This window comes from Salmo salar, chromosome ssa02 (genome assembly GCF_905237065.1).
Source record: "Salmo salar chromosome ssa02, Ssal_v3.1, whole genome shotgun sequence".
Taxonomy (NCBI): Eukaryota; Metazoa; Chordata; class Actinopteri; order Salmoniformes; family Salmonidae; genus Salmo; species Salmo salar.
The window spans coordinates 25,843,272-25,858,440 of record NC_059443.1 but is presented as its reverse complement, the minus strand read 5'-3'; the positions used below and the strand labels follow the sequence as shown (position 1 = coordinate 25,858,440).

General features: G+C 44.3%; 1 pseudogene; it reads right to left on the bottom strand.

Moving 5' to 3' along the window:
- The window catches only part of LOC106577666 (nephrin-like), a 55,948-nt pseudogene that overhangs the window by 22,727 nt on the left and 18,052 nt on the right, over positions 1–15,169 (bottom strand).

The following is a 15,169-nucleotide window of genomic DNA, read 5'->3' as shown; positions in this document are numbered from 1 at the left end:
CCTTTTATAGAAATCACTGGGTATCCCATCTAACCCTGAAGTCTTACCACTGGGTGCTTGTCTTTTATTTTCGGTCAATTCCTCCAAAGTAATAGGGCGGTCGAGCCAGTTCCTGTCTTCCTCTGTTAGCTTAGGAAGGTTCACATTCTGAAATAATGCCTCTGCTTTCTGCATATCTAAAAGACCGTCTGAAGTATAATGTTCCTGATAGAAGTCTCCAAATACATTGTTTATTTCTTTATGATTGGTAATTAGCTTGCCTGTCTTATTTCTAATTCCACCTACTTGCCAATCTGTTTCTCTAGATTTCAATTGACTGGCCAACAATTTTCCTGCCTTTTCACCAGATTCGTACCATCTCTGCTTCAGCCTGAACAGGGAATATTCCGCTTTTTTACTGAATAAAATATTCAGCTCGTATTTGGTTTTCGTCAGATTTACCAGATAAATGTTGTTAGGATTGGACCAATATTCCCTCTCCAGCATTTAAAGCTCTGTTTTAAGTTTATAAATGTTCTGTTTATCTAGTTTGTTAATAGTAGCGGATCGTTGTATCATTACTCCGCGTATGTAAGCTTTAAAAGCTTCCCAGTCATGTACCTGTTTCACACTATTGTTGTTTGTTTCAAATAATATCATAATGTGTGTTTTAAGGAATTCACAAAACACCTTGTCCTGTAAGAGGCTGGTGTTCATTCGCCAATATTTACAATTTTCTCTTTCTTTTCCTATGGTTGCATGATCTGTTATAGCTATCGTGCCCACATTGCAAGCACCCACTTCATCTCTGACAGAGTGTGAGATCAGAAAGTAGTCAATGCGTGAATAAACAGTGTGCCTATTTGAAAATAATGTGTAATCGCGAGGGTTGGATTGATCAATCTCCATATTTCATAAAGACCAAAATCTTTACACAGTATTTTAATAGCTTCTTGAGTTTTTGAGGTCCTGGTTAGACCAGTTTTGGATTTATTTAAATAAGCATCAGGAACCTGATTATAATCCCCCCTAGTATCAGACGAAAATGACAGAAATCCAGTATTATTTTGTTAAGTTGAAGGAAGAAGTCTGGGTCCTCTTCATTTTTGTAATGTCTGCTACCAACTCACACCCTCAAACACGTAGATCCCCTGAACGCAGCTCACTTTCCAGCCCACTTTCCAGCTCACACTCAAACACTTAGATACCCTGAATGTAGCTCACTCTCTAGATCCCAATCACATGAATTCTATCACCTGTTCACACACCTGTATGTCATTATCACACACTATTTAGTTCTACTCTTTGCACCCCATCACTGTGAGGTATTGTTTGTTTTGTGACACATGTCTTTCAGAGTGCTGGTTCTCCTGTGATTTACTCCTCCCGTGTATGATAGTTTTTGCCTGCCTCAATAACGACGCCTTTTGCCTATACCCTACCTGTACTTTAGCCTATGGGATTTCCTGTTATCTACCTATTGCCTGATCTCCCAGACTACGTTACTAGCCTTTTCCCTGCCTGTACTGTTGCCCTTTCAGACCCCTGTGTATGACCTTCTGCCTGCCCCTGGACCCAGCTACCTGCCTCATCCTGTGGTCCTTTGCAATAAACATCTGCTGCGCCCTGTGCTTGAAACCAGCTCTCTGTCTCCCCTCGTGTTCATTACAATTTGGGGCATAAATGTTTCCCAATATTATATTTTGTCCTGAAATCTTTACAAGTAAAATCAAGATTTGTCCCTCTGTCCTTAAACTCCTTTTCCACTTGAACATGTATACCTTTGGAAAATAGAATAGAAAAACCTGTTGTTTTTGGTTGAATGTATTATGGTAAGCACTACCCACCCATCTGTCTCTCACCCTAGGAGCATCCTTTTCCAGTAGGTGGGTCTCTTGGAGCATAATCACGTCTGAGTGTTTTTGTTTTAGATAATTCAACACCTTACATCTTTTTAAATATGAACCTAGTCCGTTCACATTCCACAATGTAACTTTAATCACATTGGTCATTATATCTGAAAGGTTGTAAATATATTATTACCACAACATGAGTGTTAGAATATTTTAAATCGATGCGTTTATGATAGCCACGGCTTAGCAAATCAATGAAAGCGAACGACTGGTAGTACCCCCACCTAGAACACTAAACTTTCCATAGAACAAATATGTCATAAACATACCCCAACCCCACAAGGTACAAAAAAATGTACGTACAAAATAAAAATCTCCCTCCCCCTAAACCAGGCTTTCATCCGTGTGAAGTGTCCCGAGGTCTTCCGAGCGCTGAAGCTCCAACTAGAATTAGCATGTTTTACCAACGACAAATATAGCCATGACCACATACATTTTGAAATGACAGATATGACATGTCATAGAGATGACATGAATCAACCAAAACATCGAACATAAAGACAGGCTGATCCTTATTCTCGCAAAGAGAAGAGATTTCCTTTCTCATGTAGACTGATACATGAACTGTATAACTCCAAAAGACAGGAATGTAAACTGAGGTCAGCCACAAAAGAGAGACCGGTAAAAGTCATAATGATAAATTAAAATAAGCTGACTAACGCTTTGGCTTGTGCCTATCACTCATGGCACGAACACGCCTGTTGTGGTCTATATTGACCCACTATTGCTGTTATTAGAATGAAAACTGAAATAATATATAGTATGTTTATCCCCACCATAGCCATAATACAGAATGAAATGCTTGGACTATAGTCCTGCTTAATCTAGTACTAAAATGATGTCAACTGTAAACCAGAAAGATAAATTACAGGCAACATTTGTAGCATAAACACTCGACGCGACAGTTACTCACAACTTGGGAAGTTCTATCGCCTTAGAGAAAAATGTTAGTCCATCCGTGATGAACCATTGCGCCACCATGTGGAACTTCCAAAGCCTACCTCGCTACTCAATTTGTTCGGCCTCATTGACATCCATGACACACTCATTTGCCTCTTTTGGGTCTGTGAAATGATGTGTAATCCTCTCAAAGTAACCCAGAACAAGGCAGGATATTTCAACGAGTATTTCCGTTCTCGTTTCATGCACAATGCCTCACCTCCGTGAACACATTTCTCTTGTCTTGAACCTCTTTGGAAAAGTCAGGTGAGAATTTCACCAGAATAGGCCGGGGGTTGCGTGCGGCTGGTCCTGGGCGCAGTGTCGCCGGTGTCCAATGTGTTCTCTCGATGGGCATGTTGTTAACATCCTCCGGTGTGTTATCAAAGTTGCATAAAGGTTGCATAAATTGTCTTTCACACAATCTTCCGTATTTATGTGGATTTTGGGAACTCCTCTGATCCGAAGTGTGTTTCTCCGACCATAATTTTCCTGGTATTGAAGTCATTCTTTGAGTTTTCCAATCACAGTCTCCATTTTTTCAACAGTGTTGTTTAGGCGGTTGTTCTTGTCCTCCAAGGTTGATATCCTCTCTTCTGCGTGTGTAACTTGTTTGTCGAGTGTGTCCACTTTTGTTTTCAGTGCACCCACTGTATGTTTTATTTCAGCCACATCTTCGCCCAATTTTTTCTTGGAGATTTTTGTTCATTTTGCGAATCTCATTTAGAACTGGGTCATCAGGTTGTTCTTCTCCGACATTTTCCTTGCTAGCTGCAGGTAGAGACAACATTTTCATGTTTTTCATCAAAGTGTCTGCTTATGTGCGTTTCCAAGTCGTTTTTCCATATAACCGATATTTTGGACAGTTAGTTAACAAAATGTGTAACTAGGCGTTGAATAATAGTTGGAGCAACACAGCCTCTTTAGTTAGCTGCTGCTTCTCGCCACATTGTCGCCGGAACACAGCTAGATGCTTTTTATGCTCATTTCGAGGCAAGCAACACTGAAGCATGCATGAGAACACCATCTGTTCCGGATGACTGTGTGATCACGCTCTCAATGTGAGCAGGACCTTTAAACAGGTCAACATTCACAAACCCGCTGGGCCAGATGGATTACCAGGACGTGTACTCAAAGCATGCGCGGACCAACTGTCAAGTGTCTTCACTAATATTTTCAACCTCTCCCTGACCGAGTATGTAATACCTACGTTTCAAACAGACCACCATAGTGCCTGTGCCCAAGAAAGCGAAGGTAACCTGCCTAAATGATTACCACCCCGTGGCACCCACGTCGGTAGCCATGAAGCGCTTTAGAAGGCTGGTCATGGCACACATCAACACCATCATGCCGGAAACCCTAAACCCACTCTAATTTGCATACCGCCCCAACAGAACCACAGATGATGCAATCTCAATCGCACTCCACACTGCCCTTTCCCACCTGGACAAAAAGGAACACCTATGTGAGAATGCTGTTCATTGACTACAGCTCAGTGTTCAACACCATAGTACCCACAAAGCTCATCACTAAGCTAAGGATCCTGGGACTAAACACCTCCCTCTGCAACTGGATCCTGGACTTCCTGACGGGCCTCCACCAGGTGGTAAGGGTAGGCAACAACACATCTGCCACGCTGATCCTCAACACTGGGGTCCCTCAAGGGTGTGTGCTTAGTCCCCTCCTGTACTCCCTGTTCACCCATGATTGCAACTCCAACACCATCATTAAGTTTTCTGATGACACAACAGTGTCCGGGGGTGTATTCGGACAGGGCTACAGTGTCTCACGACCCCTCCTGTCTCAGCCTCCAGTATTTAAGCTGCAATAGTTTATATGTCGGGGGGCTAGGGTCAGTCTGTTATATCTGGATTATTTCTCCTGTCTTATCTGGTGTCCTGTGTGAATTTAAGTATTTAATTCTCTCTCTTTTTATCTCTTTTTCTCTCTCTCGTTCTCTTTCTCTCCCTTTCTCTCTCTCTTCCTCTCTCTCTTTCTCTTGGAGGACCTGAGCCCTAGGACCATGCCTCAGGACTACCTGGCCTGATGACTCGTTGCTGTGCCCAGTCCACCTGGTCATGCTGCTGCTCCAGTTTCAACTGTTCTGCCTGCGGCTATGGAACCCTGACCTGTTCACTGGATGTGCTACCTTGTACCAGACCTGCTGTTTTCGACTCTCTCTCTACCGCACCTGCTGCCTCTAACTCTGAATGATCAGCTATGAAAAGCCAACTGACATTTACTCCTGAGGTGCTGACCTGTTGCACCCTCTACAACCACTGTGATTATTATTATCTGACCCTGCTGGTCCTCTCTGAACGTTTGAACATCTTAGCCATGTTCTGTTATAATCTCCACCCGGCACAGCCAGAAGAGGACTGGCCACCCCTCAGAGCCTGGTTCCTCTCTAGGTTTCTTCCTAGGTTCTGGCCGTTCTAGGGAGTTTTTCCTAGCCACTGTGCTTCTACATCTGCATTGCTTGCTGTTTGGGGTTTACATCGGCTGATGTAAAAAGGGCTTTAGAAATACATTTGATTGATTTAGTGATTGGTAGGCCAGATAACTGACAACACTGAGACAGCCTATAGGGAGGAGGTCAGAGACCAGGCAGTGGGGTGCCAGGACAACTACCTCTCCCTCAATGTGTACAAGACAAAGTAGCTGATCGTAGACTATAGGAAAAGTAGGGCCGAACAGGCCCCCATTAACATCGACAGGGCTGAAGTGGAGCGGGTTGAGAGTTTCAAGTTCCTTGCTATCCAAATCACCAGCAAACTATTATGGTCCAAACCCACCAAGACAGTTGTGAAGAGGGCACGACAACACCTTTTCCCCCTCAGGAGACTGAAAAGATTTGGCATAGGTCCTCAGATCCTCAAAAAGTTCTACAGCTGCATCATCGAGAGCATCCTGACCGGTTGCATCACCGCCTGGTATGGCAACTGCTCGGTATCTGACCGTAAGACGCTACAGAGGGTAGTGTGTATGGCCCAGTACATCACTGAGGCCAAGCTTTCTGACATCCAGGACCTATATACTAAGCGGTGTCTAAGACTCTAGTCACCTAAGTCATTGACTGTTCTCTCTGCTACCGCATGGCAATCGATACCGGAGCGCCAAGTCTAGGACCAAAAGGCTCCCTAACAGCTTCTACCCCCAAGCCATAAGACTGCTGAACAAGTAAATTCAATGGCCACCCAGACTATTTACATTGACACCCCCCCCACCCCCCCCCAGCTACTCGCTGTTGATTATCTATGCATAGGCACTTTACAAATTACCTCGACAACCTGTATCCCCGCACATTGACTCGGTACCGTTACCCCCTGTGTATAGCCTCGCTATTGTTATGTCATTTTCTTGTTAATAAAAAAAAAAATACTGATTTGATTTGAAGTGGCTGCAGGGCAATACAAGTGACATGGGCACTCTGTGCCATACATTCCATTATACACAATGTCCACATATTTACGTATTTACAAAAAAAGCTGATATGCACATCTACCAAATCACTCCTCTAGTGCAGAGTGGCTTTACACTTTGCTAGGAGGCTATGTCAACATTAGCCAAGCCTTGCGGTAGTGTTTGAAACTAAGACTGGCAGAAACAGTTTTTATCTCAGCCGGGAGTTTGTTCCACTCTACCACTGTCGTTCTGAACAGTACTGCTCTTGAATCGACATGGCACAACATTTGTAGTAAGATAGTTCTTTAGATGCTGGGGGACTGTACACTGAGGCCAATCTCATCTTCAACTGATAGCCACTGTAGTTCACTGAGCTAAGAAGGGCCAACATGAGCCTGAGGGCTAAGATTCAGAATGGCCCATTCCATTTTATTCTGAGCTGTCTGTAGCTTGTTCTTGAAGAGCTTAGGGGAGCTGCTGTACCAGGTAGTACACACCAAAGTGAGGCTGCACTAATGCTGCTGGAAGTGTTTTCTGGAAGCTTCCTTTATCTAGAAATGTGTATTTTCTGTCCAGAAATTTCCCTTTCTGGTTGACCTTGGCAATTACTTTCTGCCCCATGTGCTCTCCTGTCAGGAACCTGTCTTGTTTAGCTCACTCAAATATTTCCTGAGCTATTTCATGTAAGTAGGTTTATAGTGTATGATGCAGCAGTGGCGGATTTAGGTATGGACGACATGGGCAGCTGCCCAGGGCGGCATCTTGCCTGGGGCGGCACGTGGTGCCCGCACAAAAAATTGTGACATTTGCGCGATCAGTTTTCTATCGCTCATTTGCACGTCACGTCAATGATATCATGTCACCGTGTGTGGCTGTGGGTCAATTAACCTTGTCGGAGTGGGCGCCATGACTCTAGTTTGTGAGCTAGGCAGGCTACTGCCTGGGAAGGTTTCCCACTCAGAAGTACGAGATGGGGAGGGGGGCAGGGGTAAGTTGACCTCAGGTCTCCCTACTGGAAGCCCGAGGTAGGGAGAGTGGGGGAATCTATCAAATAGCGCACCTCTAGCTTTGTACAGTACTAATGCAATTAGTAAAATCAGTCACACCACAAAATGCTACCAAATAAACCACAATTCATTCATAATACTGTGAATATATAGTTTCACAGACATATTGTTGCTTTTTTTTCTGGTTTGTGCAAAATCGTTAAGAATAATATAAAACCAGTCTGCACACCACCAAGGTGAATTGGTTTAGTCTTGACTCTTGGTTGACAGTGTTGTGGGATGGGTAATGTATTGATGCTTGAGTGGCAAATCAACACAAATGGACAAGAAAAGGTCTAAGCAATCAGGTGCCCAGTTTAGGAAAAAGAGGAAAGAAGAAGAGGAGAAACGCGCAAAAGATAAAGGTAAGCAGCTATGTCATCTCTTTATGAGTATAATATTATGCATGTAATGAAATAGGCTAGTATAATACTTATGTTTGTTAGCCTATGTTGCTTGCTATGCTATTACACATATGGCAACAATATTCCGTTTTCTGTCCAACTAGCTTACATAACATTGGATATCATTTCACACAGTTTCATCATGATAATGTGTGTTGCCTGCCATCCAGGACCTGGTGTAGAGGTCCTGGATGGCAGGCAGCTTAGCCCCAGTGATGTACTGGGCCGTGCGCACTACCCTCTGTAGTGCCTTGCGGTCAGAGGCCGAGCAATTGCCGTACCAGGCAGTGATGCAACCAGTCAGGATGCTCTTGATATTGCAGCTGTAGAACCTTTTGAGGATCTCAGGACCCATGCCAAATCTTTTTTTTTTTCCTGTGGGGGAATCGGCTTTGTCGTGTCTTCTTCATGACTATCTTGGTGTGTTTGGACCATTCTAGTTTGTTGTTGATGTGGACACCAAGGAACTTGAAACTCTCAACCTGCTCCACTACAGCCCCGTTGATGAGAATGGGGGCGTGCTCAGTCCTCCTTTTCCTGTAGTCTACAATCATCTCCTTAGTCTTGGTTACGTAGAGGGATAGGTTGTTATTCCGGCACCACCCGGCCAGGTCTGACCTTTTCCCTATAGGCTGTCTCGTCGTTGTCTGTGATCAGGCCTACCACTGTTGTGTCGTCTGCAAACTTAATGATGGTGTTGGAGTCGTGCCTGGCCATGCAGTCATGGGTGAACAGGGAGTAGAGGAGGGGACTGAGCACGCACCCCTGTGGAGCTCCAGTGTGGTGGATCAGCATGGCAGATGTGTTGCTACCTACCCTCACCACCTGTGGGCGGCCCGTCAGGAAGACCAGGATTCAGTTGCAAAGGGAAGTCGTTAGTCCCAGGATCCTTAGCTTAGTGATGAGCTTTGAGGGTACAATGGTGTTGAACGATGAGCTGTAGTCAATGAATAGCATTCTTACATAAGTGTTCCATTTGTCCAGGTGGGAAAGGGCAGTGTGGAGTGCAATAGAGATTGCATCATCTGTGGATCTGTTGGGGCGGTATGCAAATTGAAGTGGGTCTAGGGTTTCTGGGATAATTGTGTTGATGTGAGCCATTACCAACCTTTCAAAGCACTTCATGGCTATGGACATGAGTGCGACGAGTCTGTAGTCATTTAGGCAGGTTGCCTTTGTGTTCTTGGGCACAGGGACTATGGTGGTCTACTTGAAACATGTGGGTATTACAGACTCAATCTGGGACATGTTGAAAATGTCAGTGAAGACACCTGCCAGTTGGTCAGCACATGCACGGAGCACACATCCTGGTAATCCGTCTGGCCCCACAGCTTTGTGAACGTTGACCTGTTTAAAGGTCTTACTCACGTTGGCTACGGAGAGCATGATCACAAAGTCATCTGGAACAGCTGATGCTCTCATGCATGCCTCAGTGTTGCTTGCCTCGAAGTGAGCATAGAAGTGATTTAGCTCATCTGGTAGGCTCGTGTCACTGGGCAGCTCGGGGCTGTGCTTCCCTTTGTAGTCTGTAATAGTTTGCAAGCCCTGCCACATAACATGAGCGTTGGAGCCGGTGTAGTACGATTCAATCTTAGCCCTGTATTGACGCTTTGCTTGTTTGATGGTTCGTCGCAGGGCATAGCAGGATTTCTTGTAAGCTTCCGGGTTAGAGTCCCGCACCCTGAAAGCGGCAGCTCTACCTTTTAGCTCAGTGCGAATGTTGCCTCTATTCCATGACTTCTGGTTGGGGTATGTACGTACAGTCACTGTGGGGACGACGTCCTCGATGCACTTATTGATAAAGTCAGTGACTGATGTGGTGTACTCCTCAATGCCATCGGAAGAATCCCGGAACATGTTCCAGTCTGTGATAGCAAAACAGTCCTGTAGTTGAGCATCTACTGCAACTGACCACTTTTTTATAGACCGAGTCATTGGTACTTCCTGCTTTCATTTTTGCTTGTAAGCAGGAATCATGAGGATAGAATTGGTCGGATTTACCAAATGGAGGGCGATGGAGAGCTTTGTACGCATCTCTGTGTGTGGAGTACAGGTGATCTAGAATTTTTTCCCTCTGGTTGCACATTTAACATGTTGATAGAAATTTGGTAGACCTGATTTAAGTTTCCCTGCATTAAAGTCTCCGGCCACTATGAGCGCTGCCTCTGGGTGAGTGGTTTCTTGTTTGCTTATTTCCTTATACATTTTTACATTTTAGTCATTTAGCAGACGCTCTTATCCAGAGCGACTTACAGTAGTGAGTGCATACATTTCATTTCATGCATTTTTTTCTTTTCTTTTTTTTTTGTTGTACTGAGTGTGGTCTTAGTGCCAACAACAGCCTCTTCTGCTTCTGCTGTAAACTCTTTTCTCAGAAGAAAATGTATTTTGCAAACTCAGGACTGACAGACTGGAAACACGCAAGTTCTTTGCTGACTTCACACGACAGCAGTCCAGAACACCAAACCTGCATGAAAACATGGAAAGAACTGGCAATGAGCGTAGAAAAAGGGGAAACGACTGATAAGCCTGAGATGGCACTTATGGAGGCTGAGAGGATAAGATGGAGAGAGGTGTTGACACGTCTGACTGCTATTGTGCAATCTCTGGCAATTAGAAATCTGGCATTAAGGGGACACACATAAACACTGTACTCTCCATCAAATGGAAATTTCCTAAAAGAGGTTGAACTAATGGCACAATTTGATCCAGTCATGAAAGAGCACCTTAACCGTGTCCAAAAAGGGACCTCGAGTCACACCACCAGCTACCTTGGCCACCAAATCCAGAATGAACTCAATGATTTGTTGAGCAGCAAGGTCATTTCAATAATGGTGAGTGACATCAAGCTGGCAAAATTCTTCTCTATCATTCTAGATTGCACCTCAGATGTCAGCCACACTGAACAGTTGTCAGTTGTGATTAGGATTGTGTCACTGAAGGAGGATCCCCACATAAAGGAACATTTAGTGGGGTTTTTGGAGAGTGGAGTCCAGGGGCCAACATTTGGCATCCCTGATTCTCAAAAGATTAGAGGAGCTAAACATTCCTTTTGAGGACTACAGAGGACAGTATTATGATAATGGGGCCAACATGAGAGGCAAAAACAAAGGTGTCCCAGCCAGACTCCTGGAAATGAATCCAAGAGCTCTATTTGTGCCATGTGGGACTCACACATTGAAACTGGTTGTGGCTGATGATGCTAAAAGTTCTGTCGATGCCACACGATACTTTGGCATCTTACACAAACTGTACACCTTGTTCTCAGCCTCCACACAGCGATGGGCTATCCTGAAAAAACATGTGGACATCACTTTGAAGATGTGGACTGAGATAAGGTGGGAGAGTAAAGTTAAAAGTGTCGAACCACTCGGGTATCAGGCAGCACCAGTGAGAGAGGCACAGGTGAGGGATCAAACCAAAGACCCTGTGATAAAGATTGAGGTCCAATCCTTGTCAGAGGAGATGGGATCATACCGCTTCAGCATCTGTACAGTGGTGTGGTATGACATCTTGAGCCAGATCCAACATGTGAGCAAGCTAATACAGTCTCCCAGTATGCATGTGGATGTTGCAGTCAGTCTTTTCAGAAAGACAGAGAGAGGTCTCAGCAACTACAGGGCAACAGGCTTTATGACTGCACAAACGTCAGCCAAGGATCTTTGCGAGGGTATGAATGTAGAGGCCGTTCTACAACAAAAAAGTCTGAGGTCCACAAAGCGACACTTTTCATACAAATCATTTGATGAGCCTTTGAGTGATGCCCTGAAGAAGCTGGAGGTGACATTTTTCAATGTCATTGTTGATGCTGCAACCTCAGCCCTTCAGGAACGATTTTCCACATTGGAAAATGTCAGAGAGTGCTGTCAACCTTCCAAAGTCTCTCAAATGAGGAACTGACAGAACAATGTGAGGCCCTTAGTATGACACTGCACTATAAAGAACACTCAGACTTGGATGGCATAGGAACTGAAGAACTTGCCTGACCTGCCATCGAAGACCATGACCCTGCTTGAGCTGCTGATATTTATACACGAAAGGGAGCTCTCAGAAATGTATCCAAATTTGTGGACTTGTGTTTCTTGTTTGAAGTTCAATAGTGTAATAATAAGGTTCTCTTCTTTATAAGTGTGTTATTCTGTTTGTGTATTTGTGTGATATAGGATTTTTGCAATTTAGTTCTATTTCTATTTTTTGTTAGCAATAGGGTAACAGTGTAATATTTGGATTATCTTTCTATTTGTATTTATATACTACCATTTGTTTCTATTTGTCTTTGTTACCTCTTTTTGATATTTATAAGTCCTATTTTTGTATATATTTTTATCGTTTTAAATGTTGTGCTTATTTATTTGTGTTGTTCCAAATGTCTGAATAAAAATGACAGTTAGTGCAGAATGGTGCTTTTTTGTGTGTGTGTGGGGGGGTAAAAAGTGTCTGTCGAAGTAAATGGGGGCCCCCTACTTCTTCCACATTGACCACAGTGGTGTTGAGTTCCCTGAAGCCCAGCCCCCAGCGGATGTGTACAGGTGAGTTACTGGAGGAGGTTTAACAGCATAGGGTCACCTCCTCCCCCTCTCTCGCCTCGAACGACACCAGCACCATCACCTTCTCTGGCTCAACTGAAACACACACTCACTCACGCACAGTAAATTCAGTCAATAAAGTGCTCTGTGTCAGGATCAATATTTTATAGCAAGGATGGAAAGACTGGATTTGAAGGTAAAGGAAGAAGTAAAGAAACGATCTCTAGTCCATCAACATCACTTTAAGAAATCTTGTCCTCTCCTGAGGTTTTCCATCCATTGCAAACCCATACTAGTTACCAAAACCTGTCTATATTCAGCTATACCAGGAGGGATCTTAACTGGAACAGAGGAAGTGCAGCTGAGCAGTAAGCCCTGAGGGGCTGTAGTAAGACAGGCTAATGACTGAGCAGGCAGACATGGATGCATCATATCATGTATGATTGTATGTTACACACGGGACACAGGCAGACATGAGGGCTAAACTTAGACATACAGTGTGTTAGGTTACACACATGCCTTAGGGCGACGCAGGCATATCCATAATACAAAACTAAGAGGAGAGAGAGAGCGACAGAAAGAGAGATACATTGAAGGGTCTGCAACTCATTTTCGATGTGTGTGAGGTGTGAATAGGAATAGATAGGAGGCTTTTACGTGGGATAGGAGAGGAAGAAGAGAGCGGTTTAGACCGTTGACTGATGCAGCAAGATAGCAAGTGTTGGTGTGAAGGAAGAGTCGGTGTGATGCGACGGAAGTTTCATTCTCTTTTTGTTTTTCCAGTCGTGGTAGTAGAGAAATCTCCTATGCAGTGAAGTGAAAATGTATCATTTATTACCTGCCATTATTACCACAGAAAGTGCCGGCTTTATTGCCTTTGGATTGTGCATTGAAGCGATTCAGTTAAATTAGCTCACTGTAAAAGACCAAGCTGGGATTCAAATGAGTTTCTGTGTGAAATATGGGCCCGGGTCATAATTGCCATTAGTTTCACTAATGATATTGATATTAGAGTTTGTGTTAATGCAGAATTTGTTTCAGTATTGGAGCTAGGACTAATGTTAATGTCATTGTGATTGGGATGAATGTTATTGAAAATAGCTTTAATGATTGGGTTAGCAAACATTTGAATAAACACAAACATTCCATCGGTTTTGTGTGTCTGTGTGTGTGTGTTGTAGCATTCAAGTGCATGTATCTCTTAGCAGTCGGGGACTCAGAGGACAGTGATCTTGCGGCTGCTGGACAGAGGCACAGGGGTCACCTGGTTGACGCTCTCACAGCGCAGCTCGGCCTGGTTGTCCTGTGGTTTAACCTGCAGGGTCAGGTGGCTGATGGCCCGTTGCAACTCTGTGTCCACCTCCCAGCCGGTGGAAATCACCTCCTCATTCTGATCCACAGGACAGAACTGAGTTAGTAACAAGCAGAGGACAGGACGGGGCTATGGGTTATTCACTAACATAATGGGTGGCTGACTGGCTGCAGTAGGAAGGGAGTGAGTTCTGAAAGAGAGAGTACAGAAGTAGAAGATGGAGAATACACCAAAAACTACTGATTCTAAGCTTTAGCCGAGTGTAGTCTCTGTACCTTGGTCCAGTGTAGGGTGGCCAGTGGGTTCCCTCCCTGGGACACACAAACCAGCTTCAACATGGTCCCCCTCTTCACCGGGCCTTCTCTGTCCAGGCCCTGGATTACTGGATGCTGGGGTGGGACTGATGTTGAGAGGGAAAGAGAGAGATGAAGCAGCATCTTGGGAAAGAATGGCAGAAAGTGAGGAGAGAGGAACAGAGGGAGCAATAGAAAGAGAGAGGGAGAGATGAAGCACCAGAAACAGAGAAGATGACAGAAAGAGAGGATAGAGAGGGTGAGAAATATGCACTGGGATGAGCGGACACTTGGCTTTATGAGCAAGGGAGCATCCTCTCTATTTGTTGAGACAGGGCCAATAAATCGGCAACATTTATCCTGACTGCAGAGTAAAGGCTCTAGCTCTGATGAAAGCATTAAGTATTAAGGGAGCAGCCGGTTAGATTGACTCCATAAAGCAAAATAAAAGATGTTTAAACACTAATAAAGCAACGTTTGGAAATATGAATAAATTACAGCCTCCCTGAATAAAATATACCGCGTAAAATAAATTAGGGGAGGGCCAGCCTTTGTTATTGCTGCAATGAGTTTGGGAGCGCAGGCAGTGCAGGCGGCTGGCTGTATGTGGACCCTGGGCCGGCATGACAAATTGCTACCTCACTAACAATCTGGCTGGCTGAAAAAGGACACGGTGCTCCAGGCTTTGATGGGCTGGCTTGCTGAGTAAGGACTACATTAGCACTTACTGTGGAGAGATGTTGTTTAATACAGAGTGGAGAGAGAGAGAGATGGAGAGACGGAGAGAGAGAGAGAGAGATGGAGAGAGAGACAGAGAGAGAGAGACAGACGACGAGAGAGAAAGAAAGAAAGAAAGAAAGAAAGGAGAGAGAGAGAGAGAGAGAGAGAGAGAGAGAGAGAGGAGTAGAAGCATTTCCAGCTCTGGGCGGTGGTTAAAGTGTAGGAGATAGAATAGGACAGTGTCTAATGCAGAGGGAGATAGATAGAGACAGTATTTCATATGAACGGCTGTGGATAATATGGCGGGGGTGAAACGAAAACAAGGAGTAGAATGGGAATGTTCACCAATGAGTGTCTTCAGTAGCATTTAATCAGCAGCTGATTTAGACCTGGGACAGAACCTGGTGGGTGGACTCCAGAACAATCAATTACTGAAATTGATCTACAAAATGTTGAGGAACAACTAAAACTAGCAAACAATAGGCTGGGTTGCCATATTGTTTAAAATATATCATGTTTACCCAAACAAGACAAAGGGTAAACAAGGAAACGATCCTTTGAGATGTAAAATCACCCACCCCTATTATGTTGTGTACTGTAGGTCCTACACTGTAGGAGATGTTATGGTCTCA